This window comes from Rhineura floridana, chromosome 5 (genome assembly GCF_030035675.1).
Source record: "Rhineura floridana isolate rRhiFlo1 chromosome 5, rRhiFlo1.hap2, whole genome shotgun sequence".
NCBI lineage: Eukaryota > Metazoa > Chordata > Lepidosauria > Squamata > Rhineuridae > Rhineura > Rhineura floridana.
In genome coordinates this window covers 22,007,700-22,020,088 of record NC_084484.1, presented here as the reverse complement: position 1 = coordinate 22,020,088, position 12,389 = coordinate 22,007,700, and positions in this window count along the sequence as shown.

Below are 12,389 nucleotides of genomic sequence, written 5' to 3'. Positions count from 1 at the left end.
GGGTTCCCAGGTGTTGCTGGACTACAGTTCCCATAATTCCTGACCATTGGCCATGCTGGCTGGGGCTGATGAGAGTTGTAGTCCAGCAACATCCGAGGACCCAAAGGTTTTAGAGCATTTTCTTAGTTCATTTTTGTAAGTTTGGATGTCATCTTTGGGGTGTCCCCCAAAGCCTGTGTCTTCATATCTGTAAGCCGGGATTCTATAGGAGACACTGCTAAAACAGCCAATCCAGTCTCTTTGTTAAGTTAATGGCTCCAGACAAGTCTGTTAAGTATCTCTTTGTATGACTGGTTGCCACAGAAAGTAGTAGCAGTCAGTGGAGTGGAACAGCTGAGCACCCCTGCAGGTTCCTGAGAGGGGGAGGGGGGAGGTACGGGGAGCTCAGTGTGTTTTGGGAGTGGCAGCAGGAGTGGCAGATTGGCTCTGCCACTGCACCTGCACCACGCTGAGCTCCCTGTGCCTCGCCCCTCCTCCTCTGAGGAACCAGAAGTGACACTCTAGTTGGGAAGGTAGGTGAGCAGCCCCACCCTGCCTGTGCTGCCTCACCAACTGCTACTTCTAGCTGGACATAATTCCAGGAGATGAGCTAAAGGGGGCAGGTCTCTCTCCCCCACTGGCTGGAGGTGAGCATATGAGAACAACAGACTAAGGGCCAGTCCCATCTTGAACTTGTTGCTGCTGGTGAGGGGTCCTATCTGCCTGCCCACCTTGCTCTGCTTTCCCTCTCTCCCTCTGTTGCTGCTGCTGAGGGGTCCTGGGACAGGGGCCATCGGCTTGTACTCCCTGTTCCTAGGTGCCCAGCCAGCCAGGATGCTCTTGCTGATTCCAGAGGAGGAGAGTGGAAACACCTGTGGCTCATTGACTGTGCCCAGCCCACAGACCAGGTAAGGCTGCTGCTGCAATGCAGAACTTTTGGGTTCTCCATGAGGGCATCACCCTCTTTTATTTTGTACTGCTGAATGTACAGAATTACAGGTAGGAGAAAGCAAGTGGTGTTGTATTATTGGGTGGTAGCTGGATGTGAGCTTTTGCTGCCCAGCCGAGGTGGTGAACCTTTGGAACTCCAGATGTTGCTGAATTACAATTCCCATCATCCCCAGCAAGCATGGCCCATGGGCGGGGATGATGGGAGTTGTGGTTCAGCAACATCTGGAGTGCCAAAGGTTCACCACCCCTGTTTTTTTGTGTTCCAGAGTTTCCCAGTAACATTCAGTGTGAGAGACTGAACCGGTATAGAGTACGGCTCTACCTGGGTGAGAGACGGGGAGGGAGTGCTTGCATTATTGTTTGTATGGGCTCGTTCACATAGCAATTTAATGTGAAATTGAGGCTGGCTGCATTCCCTTTGAATTTGCAGCAATCGCATGGCATTTTTTAGAAAGGGAAGGGGAGCTGCTGCATTTCCCTTTAAATGCAAATCAAACCAATCCGCTGAAAATCCAAAAAGTAAGGGAAAAAACGCCTCTGCTTCACTGCATCCCACTCATGTAGTCACCTTATTCTGATGTTTCCTGATGGGGTGGTGATGGTGGTGGATCTTACTTGCACATACTCCCCTTTTTCCACCCACTAAACTCCTCATCAACTCCATTTCATTTCCGTCTGCTTACCCGGCCACTTCCGCCGCTCTAGCCTTCCTTTCCGCCCCTTCACTCCCCCTGTAACATTAACACAGGTTTGTGGGTGTGCAAAAGGGCAACATTAATGCCCCCCAAAGTGCAAGCAAAATAAACATCTGGGTTGTTTCAGGCTGGGAGCAAAGAAACACAACTTATAGTGCGTGCTCTCTCTCTCTCTCTCTCTCTCTCATGTGTGTGTGAGTGTGTGAGTGTGAGAGAGTGAGAGAGTGAAATATATATATGTATGTATGTATGCCTGCCTGCCTGCCTGGAGGGAGAGAACCAGATTTCCCCTTCCTTACGTTCCCTGATTTTCAGCTCCCCCTCCCATCCCCAGTAGCTGTTGGGCAGGAAAAGAGAGGCTTTTTAGTCCAAGGAAGCTCAGTTAAAAACCTCCTCTAAACTTTGTTTGTGTAATATTGCAGAATTGCCCATTGTAGAAATATTATTCATTTAACATTTGATTTTATGTTTGATCGCAAAATAGTAGATTAAAAAAACAAACAAATGTGAGAGGAATACCCCAGTTCACTATCAGAAGCAGGAATGAAAGAAGGCTCCCTATCTCTCTGCCATCTGCAAAGCTGCCCTAATTTGCTTTCACTCACTCCCCCACCTTCCATGTCAATTTCCCCCCCTTCAGAGAGGCGTGTAATTGACAAGAAACAATGACACTGACAAAAAAAACCCCTTCCCCTCTTCAATAGCAAAATCAATGCTTGGGAGGGAGTAAACATGTAAGAGATCTCTCTCCGTAGAAGTAGCAACGTGGGGGAGAGAGTGAGAAGGGTAGTAACGATTTCGGGGGAGCCCAGAGTGCATAACAACTAACAACTTTGACTGTCTATCTGTCAGGAGGAACCTCTCTATAGTTATCAGTGATGAGCCCTGAGCGGAGGGTAAGCACTGTTGAGGCTTACTTCTGAGTAAATAAGGACCAGGTAGTTGCTTGGGGCTACAAAAGGCACACACACGCTTCCACCAAAAATTGCATTTCATAAATATTTTGAAAAAGGGTGGTCTCCCCCCATGCTCTTCCCGCTTCAGTGTGCAATTGACAATGAAAAAAAAAACCTCCCCTTCTCCACTGGCAATACTCCAGAGGGAGCAAGCATGCAGATTTGGGGGTGGGGCCACAAGGAAACAGCGATACTACCCTTTCCAGAGGAACGCCATGTGAATTGAAAGTAAAAATAAACGTATTGGAAGCTGGGGAGTGTAAACCTTTCAAAGCCATTGCGATGGCAAAGGGTGCGTATTTACTATGAAGTTAAGCTCCTGTGTGAACCAGCCTTCTGACACTACGTTGCCCTCGATGGAAGTGTGTGAATCAGTTATAGATTATGTTTGATGCTGCTATGTATTTTTGTACACCAAGCATTTGCTCCTAAATGGTTGTTTAGCTGGAGATAAGTTATCTGTATGGTTGGTGGGAATTAATCAGAGTGGGCCTTGGATGTGAAGGACTGCTTAGGACATATTTGGAAGGTGTTAGTGTGTGTGTGCGTGAGGGGGTGCAGCTCCTATTTTAGTTATTTTTGATTACTAACAATGCTGTTTTGTGGAGTTTGTTGTATTTTTGTATGCTATTTGTGCTCATAATGTTTATGTTGAAGAGAATATTTTATTTTTCTGTTAGTTATGCTGTTTTGAATGTCTTTTATATTTCACTTGTATCTATAATGTTTTTTAATATTTTCTGATTTTTTTTTTACAATAATTTTTATTCAAATTTTCATAAAACATACAAAACAAAATCATAAAACATTCAAAGACAAAAAAACAAAACAAAACAAAGATGATTAAACAAAAAAATAAAATGTTGACTTCCCATTTGTCACCAATCAAATCAGTTATAAGTCTACAATATATAACAATCCTGTCTCTTAAATCATATTATAAAATCACTTTCCTCCAGTAGTTATCTTAATTAATCATCAAATCTCATAAACATTACTTTATTCTTTCCACAAAAAGTCAAAGAGAGGTTTCAATTCTTTAAGAAATATATCTATCAATTTTTCTCCAAATAAACATATCGATTAATCCATCTCAATAATAATAATAATCTTATTGTCATAACCATAGTCCAAATAAACATTTCGATTAATCCATCTCATCAAAATCTGTTAGGTCCAATAATTTCAATAGCCATTATTCCATTATCCCTATTAATTTCATCTTCCATCTTCAATAGTCCTGTTAAGTCCAGTAATTTCAGTGTCCAATCTTCCATTATCAGTATTCCATAATAATCTTGCTGTCATAGCCATAGTCATATAATAAGAGTCTGATGGGAATTTCCTCTATCCCAAATATTTTCTTGCCAGCCATTCTGAATAAGTTGCTGAAATGCTGTTGTAAAGTCATATCTCTGTTCTTCTTTTTTACAAAATGCACTGGCTCATCTCTTGAAAGTTTTTCCATTGTCACATGGCTGCAGTTAATTCCATAGATTTTCACTATATCAAACTCCATCACGTCATTCCAGTCCAGAAGATTATCCAAGCCATTGATAACTTTATCTCTAATATCTTCATTAATTTCTTCAGAGATAACGTTAAATTCCAAACAGTAGATTTTATTTCTAATATCCATAAACTCCAGATCTTTTTCCAATTCCACATTTGTTCCAATCTCCAGGGCTTGTATCTTCCCTTTATTTATTCTTTTCTCATCTCTGATCTCATTCTCCTCTCTCACAGGATCCCCTATTCCTTTAAGCTCCTGCGTCATTTTGCTCAGTTCAATTTTCAGCTCCTTACTACCCTGTCGCAGGGTTTGTTTCGTTATCTCAATCTCATCCATTATTTTCTGAAACATAATTACTTCCAGATTCTCAGCCACTTTCTTAGTTGCCATTTTTAAAACCACGAAAACAAAGCAAAACAAAAATAAAGAACCACTTCTTATTTCAGCAACAATTGGGTTAATATTCCAGGCTTGATGACATCACAGTATAAACAGAGCAGCCTGCCTTATCTCTCTATGTTCAAGAATACAAAACAAATGTAGTTCCCAGCATCAAAACAGTTAGTGGCGTCGTGAAGAAGCAGATTCGTCAAAATAAAATAGACCAAAAAGAGAATAGTCCCAGACAATATAACATTCCTCGGAATAGAAATCCCTCTTCTGTTTATTATCTTTAGAATGCACTTCCAGGACAGCTTTTTGCAACAGAAACAGAGATAAGCTGTTAATTTCGTGAATAACAGAGAAGAGTTATAGCTCACCAGAAGTTCTTCAAAGCCAATCAATCTGACAAATCTCCTTTTGCTGCAACAATTTAAACCAAGTAAGAAAAATAATAGAAAGAAGGGTGCTTGCCTGTTAGTCTGTTTTCTCTTTGAAGAAAAGATAAACGTATCGCTTAAAACAGATAGAGCATGTTCGGAAGTCCGTCCGGCATTGTTGTCTGGACCTTTTCTCATAAATTAATGAAATCCAGTCCTCCCAGCAAAAACAGGCTTTTGAGGTTGATCTCTACGTTTCTCCCTGCCTGGGAGAAATTTTATCAGTCAAAAAAAAATGTTCTGACTGATTTATATCTGAATAAGCTTCTTTTGAGGCGGGAGCCCGTCTCAAAAGCAGGCACAAGCGAAGTCACCCTTCCCGGAAGTCAATATTTTCTGATTTTTTGATGCTTTAATCTAGGTTGTAAACTGCTTCGAGATCCCCCCCCACAAAAAATATAAAGAGGTATAGAAATTAACTTAATAAATAAAATAAATAGTATCTCCAGTGACCTTCATTCTAAGGATACATAATCCGAGGTACGTGCCCACTCCCATGAAATCTCTCACTGCTTAGAGATTAGGGTGTGTGTAACAATGTGATGTGTTTATATTGAGTCAGACCATTGGTTCACATAGTCCAATGTTGCCTCCATCGATAGACAATAGTCCTCCAAGGTCTCACAGAAGGACTTTCCCTGTCCCTTCTACCTGATATCCTGTTTACTGAAGATGCTGGAGACTGAAGCAGACACTTTCTGCATGCAAAGCATGTGCTCTACTACTGTGCTATGGATTCTCCCCAATGTCATTCTACATGCAATACCACGCATTTGTTGTGAGACACCTAATTTCAACATGAGTGTGCAGTCTTGATTACAAAAAAAGGAAAGCCAGAACCTGCCTTCAAATAATTAGGTATGCAGAGCAACAGAAATTAGTAGTGTTATCAGCCAAGGCAAACATAAGCATCTTCCTTATTTAATATTTAAAAGGAAATCTGCATACACAGATCTGAAACCATGCCCAGTACCACAGAGCCTTGGCACAGATGATGAAAAAAGGTCAAACCAATTTGCACCGGAAACATACTGAGCAAATAGCAAATGCTATTTTTTTTTTAAAAAAATAGCACTAAAATGTTCTCCTTGAAGTAGGAGTTTAGAACATCACAGAGTCATTAAAAAGGCCACCAACTGATGCAAAACCTAAGTAAAATTAATAATTCCATTCTTCTTTTAAAAAAGTATTGCAGATATGTTCTGCAGCAAGTGTGAGTGTGCACACACACACTCTGCAATACCTCTAAAGAAATACACTAAGCCAAACATATCAGTAGGGAACTACAGTTTTGAAGGGCTTAGACCCTACTGGATAGGATATCAAAGACCTTACTGGGTAAGAATCATTTTGTTTGTCTGTAATGAAAATACATTTCTGTTTTGCCTTAATTGGCTTGCACTAGCTTTAAATATTTGTTGACCATTTTGTAAAGCATATTTAATGAGTGCTTTATTTTCATGTTATGCTCTGGTTGTGAGGATAAATCCACATTTTAGACTGAACTTGCAGACCTCTATAATTTAAGACCCAGAGTTTACTCATTCCTGAAAAACAAAAACAAAAAAATGCATAGAGATTTTCTTGGTCAAGTGTTTCTGTTGTTCATTCACTCCCTTCTAACTCATTTGGCAAAACCATATGGTATCTCACTGTTTCCTTTTAAAAAATAATTCTTTTCCAATGAAAATATCAAAAGTCACTTAGTAAGCAAGTAATCAGTGCAGAGTAACCAATGAACCAGATACCAACCTATTTCCTTCTGCTTGTTCCCTTTTCCTCCTTCCAAAAAAAAAAAGTAACTGACACAATCCCTTGCCACTTTCCCCTAATGAGTATTTAGTCATACTAGACTCTTGGCACAATTAAGATTGATGAGAATGCTTATTCAACTTTACTATGTTTGAATGGCAAGTCTTGGAAACTGCCCTGCAATTGACCTCTTTTCTAGAGCAGGGATGGTTAACCTGTGTTAATGTTGTTGGATTCATCATCAGACCCAGCCAGCATGGGCAATGGTCAGGGAAGGCAGAGGTTGTACTCCAGCAACATCTGGAGGACCACAGGTTAGCCACCCCTGTTGTAGAGATTTATTAACGTCTGAGCCTGTACTTTTTGGAAACAGTTCCCCCCCGCCCCTTTGGAGTCAGACTGGCCTTTGAGGAAAGGAAAGGAAAGGGAAATTAAACTCAGCAGCAAATGTGAAGGACAACCAACAGGATGGAATTAACAATATTTAACAAATGCAAATCTCCAAATTTGAAAACATTCATATGATTACAAAGATTAAAAACTGATGATAGGTCATTTTATTTTTAAAAAAACTGTGTTTCCTGGGCAGGAGACACTATTATTTTGTTAGTGATCCACACTATCTGGCAAATTGGTTTTAAAGAAATTGTAACTCTCCTCCCTGTAAACATGTAAATTGGACCTTTTAAAAAAAAGACCATGGGGAAGAGTGGAATGGTTGAAACACATAGGATCATCAGTTATACATGACCATGTATTATGAACGTAGCTGCTAATATGGATTGGCCTAAGAAGTCCACCAGTGGTGGCTTGTTTTTATATGTAGCAATTTGTAAAAATATTTATTTTATAAATTTGTTTGTGACCTTTTTAGGCCTAAAATGTGTTTTATGGATAATTTAGAGTGTTGCATTTGTTGCCTCTGCTATTCATATTATTATTATTATTAAAAGCATTTTTAAACTGCCCTTCATTTTTTAAAAAAATGTCAGGATGGTGTACAAAGGAAATATTAAAACAAAAATATACTAAAACCCAAAATCACAATGAGTAAAAACCCATTTACAACACTATTGTAGTACTGTTAAATGTTGTGTTAAATAATATTCATAAATATTATTGATCCTTAGTTGTTTGTGTGTTGGACTGACCTTCAGCAGCTAGGATTTAGGGAAAGTGAAACAACTTAAATTTAACTGGGAATTTCCCCCCAACTGTTTTATTTTAACTATTGTTACCTGCCCTAAGCCCTCAGGGAGGGGCAGAATAGGTCTGGACTACAGAAACAATTACACGTGGGTGCACTCAGTTCCGGTATCAGACATAGTACCAGTAGCTCACCTGAACTCCCTCTGGCTGAGTCAATGCTACATATCGAGACAGGGATGGATGAGGTCGAAGGTGAGGTTGCCATGGTGCAAATGCACTAGCAGGAGCACCAGATGGGCTCCACCATCACATTTGCATCACTCCAACCTCACCACTTTGCCCCTCGTCCCAGTATACAGCAACGACTTAACCAGAGGGAGGCCAGGTGAGCAGCATAGTCCTAGCACAACTTCTAATGCTGCTTAATTCCCACTGAGATTGATGTATTTTAAATTGATCAAATGCTGGGCTGGATTGCAGCCAATGAGAAAAGCCCATTGATTGTATCATTTAATGAAACAGAAATATTTTTACTATAGGATTTCCTTCTCATTTTTTTTAAAAAAACTAGTTCCTCATTCTAAAGCTTTTTAATAACTATTGAAAACCAAGGGCTGTTTTTAAAATAACTGGACTCTCCCCCAACTTCTCCAGGAGATATTCATACTTTTTTAAAAAAAAGTTTCTGTCAAGTAACATGCCGGTTGAATAAACTAAAACGATGGATGGAATGGAAGACCTTTGACTATAGATGAACAATTTATTGTAAAAAGAAATGGCAGATAAAACATCAAGCACAAACATTGCAGAGTAAAGCTGCAGAGGATTAAAATTAAAAATGCACACTTGCTCATGCTAATGTTTTAAATAGAGGCCTAAGATTTATTGAGCATTTTAACATTGGGCTGGTTCACACAGAGCTTTAGTGCAGGTCTGGTGCTTCTCACAGCCCCTTTTAATTTGCATGGATCACATGACGTTGCAGGCAATCAGAGCTAGAACACAGTTTTCCCAATTAAATCCGTATTATATCAATGCTCTTTTAATCCAAAAAGGGAAGGTAAAAACATCTCCAGTTCGTATCTCTTGTGCCTGCAGATGCTTTACTCTGATGCTTTAAGTGGGTGTGTCAATCGTTTCCCTCTCCACACCCACTCCCTCCTCCTCCCTTCTTTCATTTCATTTCCTGTTGGCTGCTAGCTCCTGTCCTGCAAGCCTGCTGCAAACGGTGCTTTATTTTTCTCCCCCCCAATTTGTGCACAAAAGCATAACACTGTTCAAGCAAATATTTGCATTCCAGCTGGATTGTAGCAGTGAAAATACAAATAATCACACTTTTGGGTTTTTTTTTTAATGAAACTCTGGAACAAATTGAGCATGCTCAGTTGCCAAGGTAACCAGAGGACGTGAAAATTTGACCTTAAGAGAGTGTGGTCATTAGGAAGCTGCGTGATAGATCCTTTCCCTTCAGTGTGAATAAAAAGCACCATGTTTGCAGCTGGCTTTGAGCCTTCTATGTGGACTATGCAAACAGAAAACGGGGGTAAAAGCAGCGTCTTTAATACGATGTTTTGCTTCCATGTAAATAAGCCCATTAGTGCAAACTAGCAGCAGAAATAGTTTTAAAACATCAAGGGAAATATGACTACACCTCCTGTAGTACTCTGAGCCAAATGTAATGGTGATGTAATTGGTGACAGCTGACATATTGGATTACTGAGGAGTCAAAAGTGACAAAATAGCATAACTCACCTTAACCAGACATTTGGTAGCTGTGAGCAGGTTTACATAAGATGTAACCCCAAATTATTTTTCTCCTTTGTTTCATTCAGTTCACCCACATATCCCTTAACATACTCTTGCACCATTCACATTTCATGAGAATATGTGTTCCTGAAAATATTCATCATAACCTTATCAGGGGGTCCCCAATTGCTTTATTTGGGCATTTGTCTTCTGGGTTAATGCAACATGCAAGGTGGAGTGGGGAAGTGCAGATGAGTGCACAGGTGCTGCCCCTGTCACCATCCTTGTCATTCTCTATAGAGGTAGAGTTGTAGAATGATGTGATATGAGAATGGGGGAGAAATTTTGTTCAGTTTGCATTTAAAGCCCAATCTTTCAAATCCACACTTTCTGAAACAATATGAGAACTGAAAGACAGCCATCCTTTGAAATTTGCACTTATCTGAATTTTGCGAGGCAGTCTTCCGACTAAACAAAGTTTACAAGAAATCATATATTAGGGGGAATTGTGCATAAACATGAATATATTCACGAAAACATACAAAATGCATTATATCAGCAGAAATTGCTTGCAAAACAACCTGCATACAAAAATGTATTTATTAGGAGAAATTTGTAGTACAATGCTGAAGTATTTCCCTGAGGATTTTTTTTTAAAAAAATAGCAAATTGCTGCACAAATGGGGAGAGCTGAATTTAAGAATGGACAAATGACAAAGCTGACAGATCCTTCCATCCCTGGTATGATCCTCTGTCAGCGCTGCTGGTTCGTATGGCTGGACTCCTTGCATCCTTATAGATCTGTTTGGAGTGTATGTAGACAGTACACAAGAGGAAAACAAGAGTGTTTATGTGGCAAAATGGAAAACACAAATGAAACATGCAAAGAGGAAGTGAAAATGCAAATTAAACATCTGTTCAGAATAAAGACATGGTTCTACATCATATCTACATGAGTAGGCCAGTAGATCAGGGTTCCTGTTGCTGTGCTAGAAACACTACATGCAAATAAGGCAGCCCCTGTCAAACTAATGCTGATCATACATTTGCTGAGAAGTGTGTGTGGTGTGTATAGTGTTACCAAAGGGGTGAAGCTAACCTTGGCTATTCCTACTTGTTTCTTTGGACATTCAAAGCCAGAATGATTTGTGGGAACAGGTGGTAGAAACTTCTGGTCTTTTATTATATCATTTTGTAACATTACCCTAAAATAATAGTACTTACTATTGACAGTGGAAATAGCTGCACCTTGCATTCTTTGGGGTGTGTATGTGTGTGCTTAAATTAGCATTGTGCATTTCTTTCAGTTAGAATTTATTAATTTTTGCATTGCAATCCCCCCACCCCGCACCCCCACTTTGGTTTTCTTTTCCTGCTCTGATGAGAGACAAATGATTGCAGTTTTCATTCTCAGCAGAAAAACTACCACTGAATTATAACTAAGGAAATATTTGTTTGCAACCAGAGCTTCTTTGCTACACCTAAACTTCGTTGAAGGCACATTTACATATGATCTGTTTCCCCCATCATGCTCAGTCTCTAAGTTCATCTGAACCAGCCCACTGAAAAATTATGGAGGAACAATAACTATGCATCCCTAACTGTTGCATACCCCCCCCCAAAGAAGTATTATGGAAAGGGAGTGCGGCTAGGCCAAATGGATTGGTTTAAATATTTTTGACACATGCCACAAGTTCACATACACGGCCTCAGGCAGTAGAAAACTTAAAAACTAGTCTAATGGTGAAGTTTTTGAGTTTTTTTTAAAAAAAAAACAAATATTCTTTGAATTTTATGGCTTGTCTCCCACATGAGGCGTAATAGTTTCAATGTTCTAATTAGTACTTGTGTATATTGCCATTACTTTGTCTCTTTAATCACATTATTAAGTCTGTTATGGAGATTCCTTATAGAATCACACTTTATAATAGCAGTTCTAATTTGAATATGTCCTTTTTTATGTTGTCTGAATCTGAAACATCATAAACTCTTTTTATGGGCCCTTTGATAGTAGACACTTTCCTGCTTTATGCTTGATTAGAACATACAGTACTAAGTAATAAAGAAACTTCCTGAAGCTTTGGAATTTTACTGCTAGAAAATATCTTTGCTTCCTCAGGCTTCGGTTTCCCCTCTGACACTATGACATTCAGTCAGGGGAAGATAGCCCTCAGTTCTTCAGAGACTGTTCTGGAGGAATTTTGAAACAAGAAAAAAAAAGTCTCTTCTCTCTTCTAGGTGCCCTACAGTACTTATGACCCACCAAACTGAAACTCTCCGCCAGCCATGCAGAGTGCCTCAAAGGCACAATCTGCTTCCTGTTTCTCTGGGACTACAGAAACCGGGGTGGGTGGGTGGGTGTCACCCTGCTCCTGGCAGGCCACCATTACATGTCAGGTTGCTACTAGTGATGCTACTGAATTTGGGGGCAAAGCAGTTTGGGATAGGCATTTGCCCAACTCATGATGTTCAGTCATATGCTGAACCAAATGCCATATGCCTGCTCCTCAAGTTCTTCTCTTGCTTGGAGGGCAAGTCTGCAGGGCTAGTGTCAGAGGACAGCTGCTTATGTCCAGAATCTTGACTGGAAATTAAGACAATGGGCTGGAACCGAATTAAGTTAGTTGCCCAGATCCCAATGAAATCAATGGGATTTAAGTCATGAGTAACGTGTCCCATCATTTTCCATGAGAAGGTCAACTACCTTACAATACAATCCTATACATGTCCACTCAGAAGTAACCCCCATTGAGTTCAATGGGACATTTTCAGGTAAATGTGTATAGGATTGCAGCCTCAGTCTGGATCCAATTCAATGTGTCTAAAT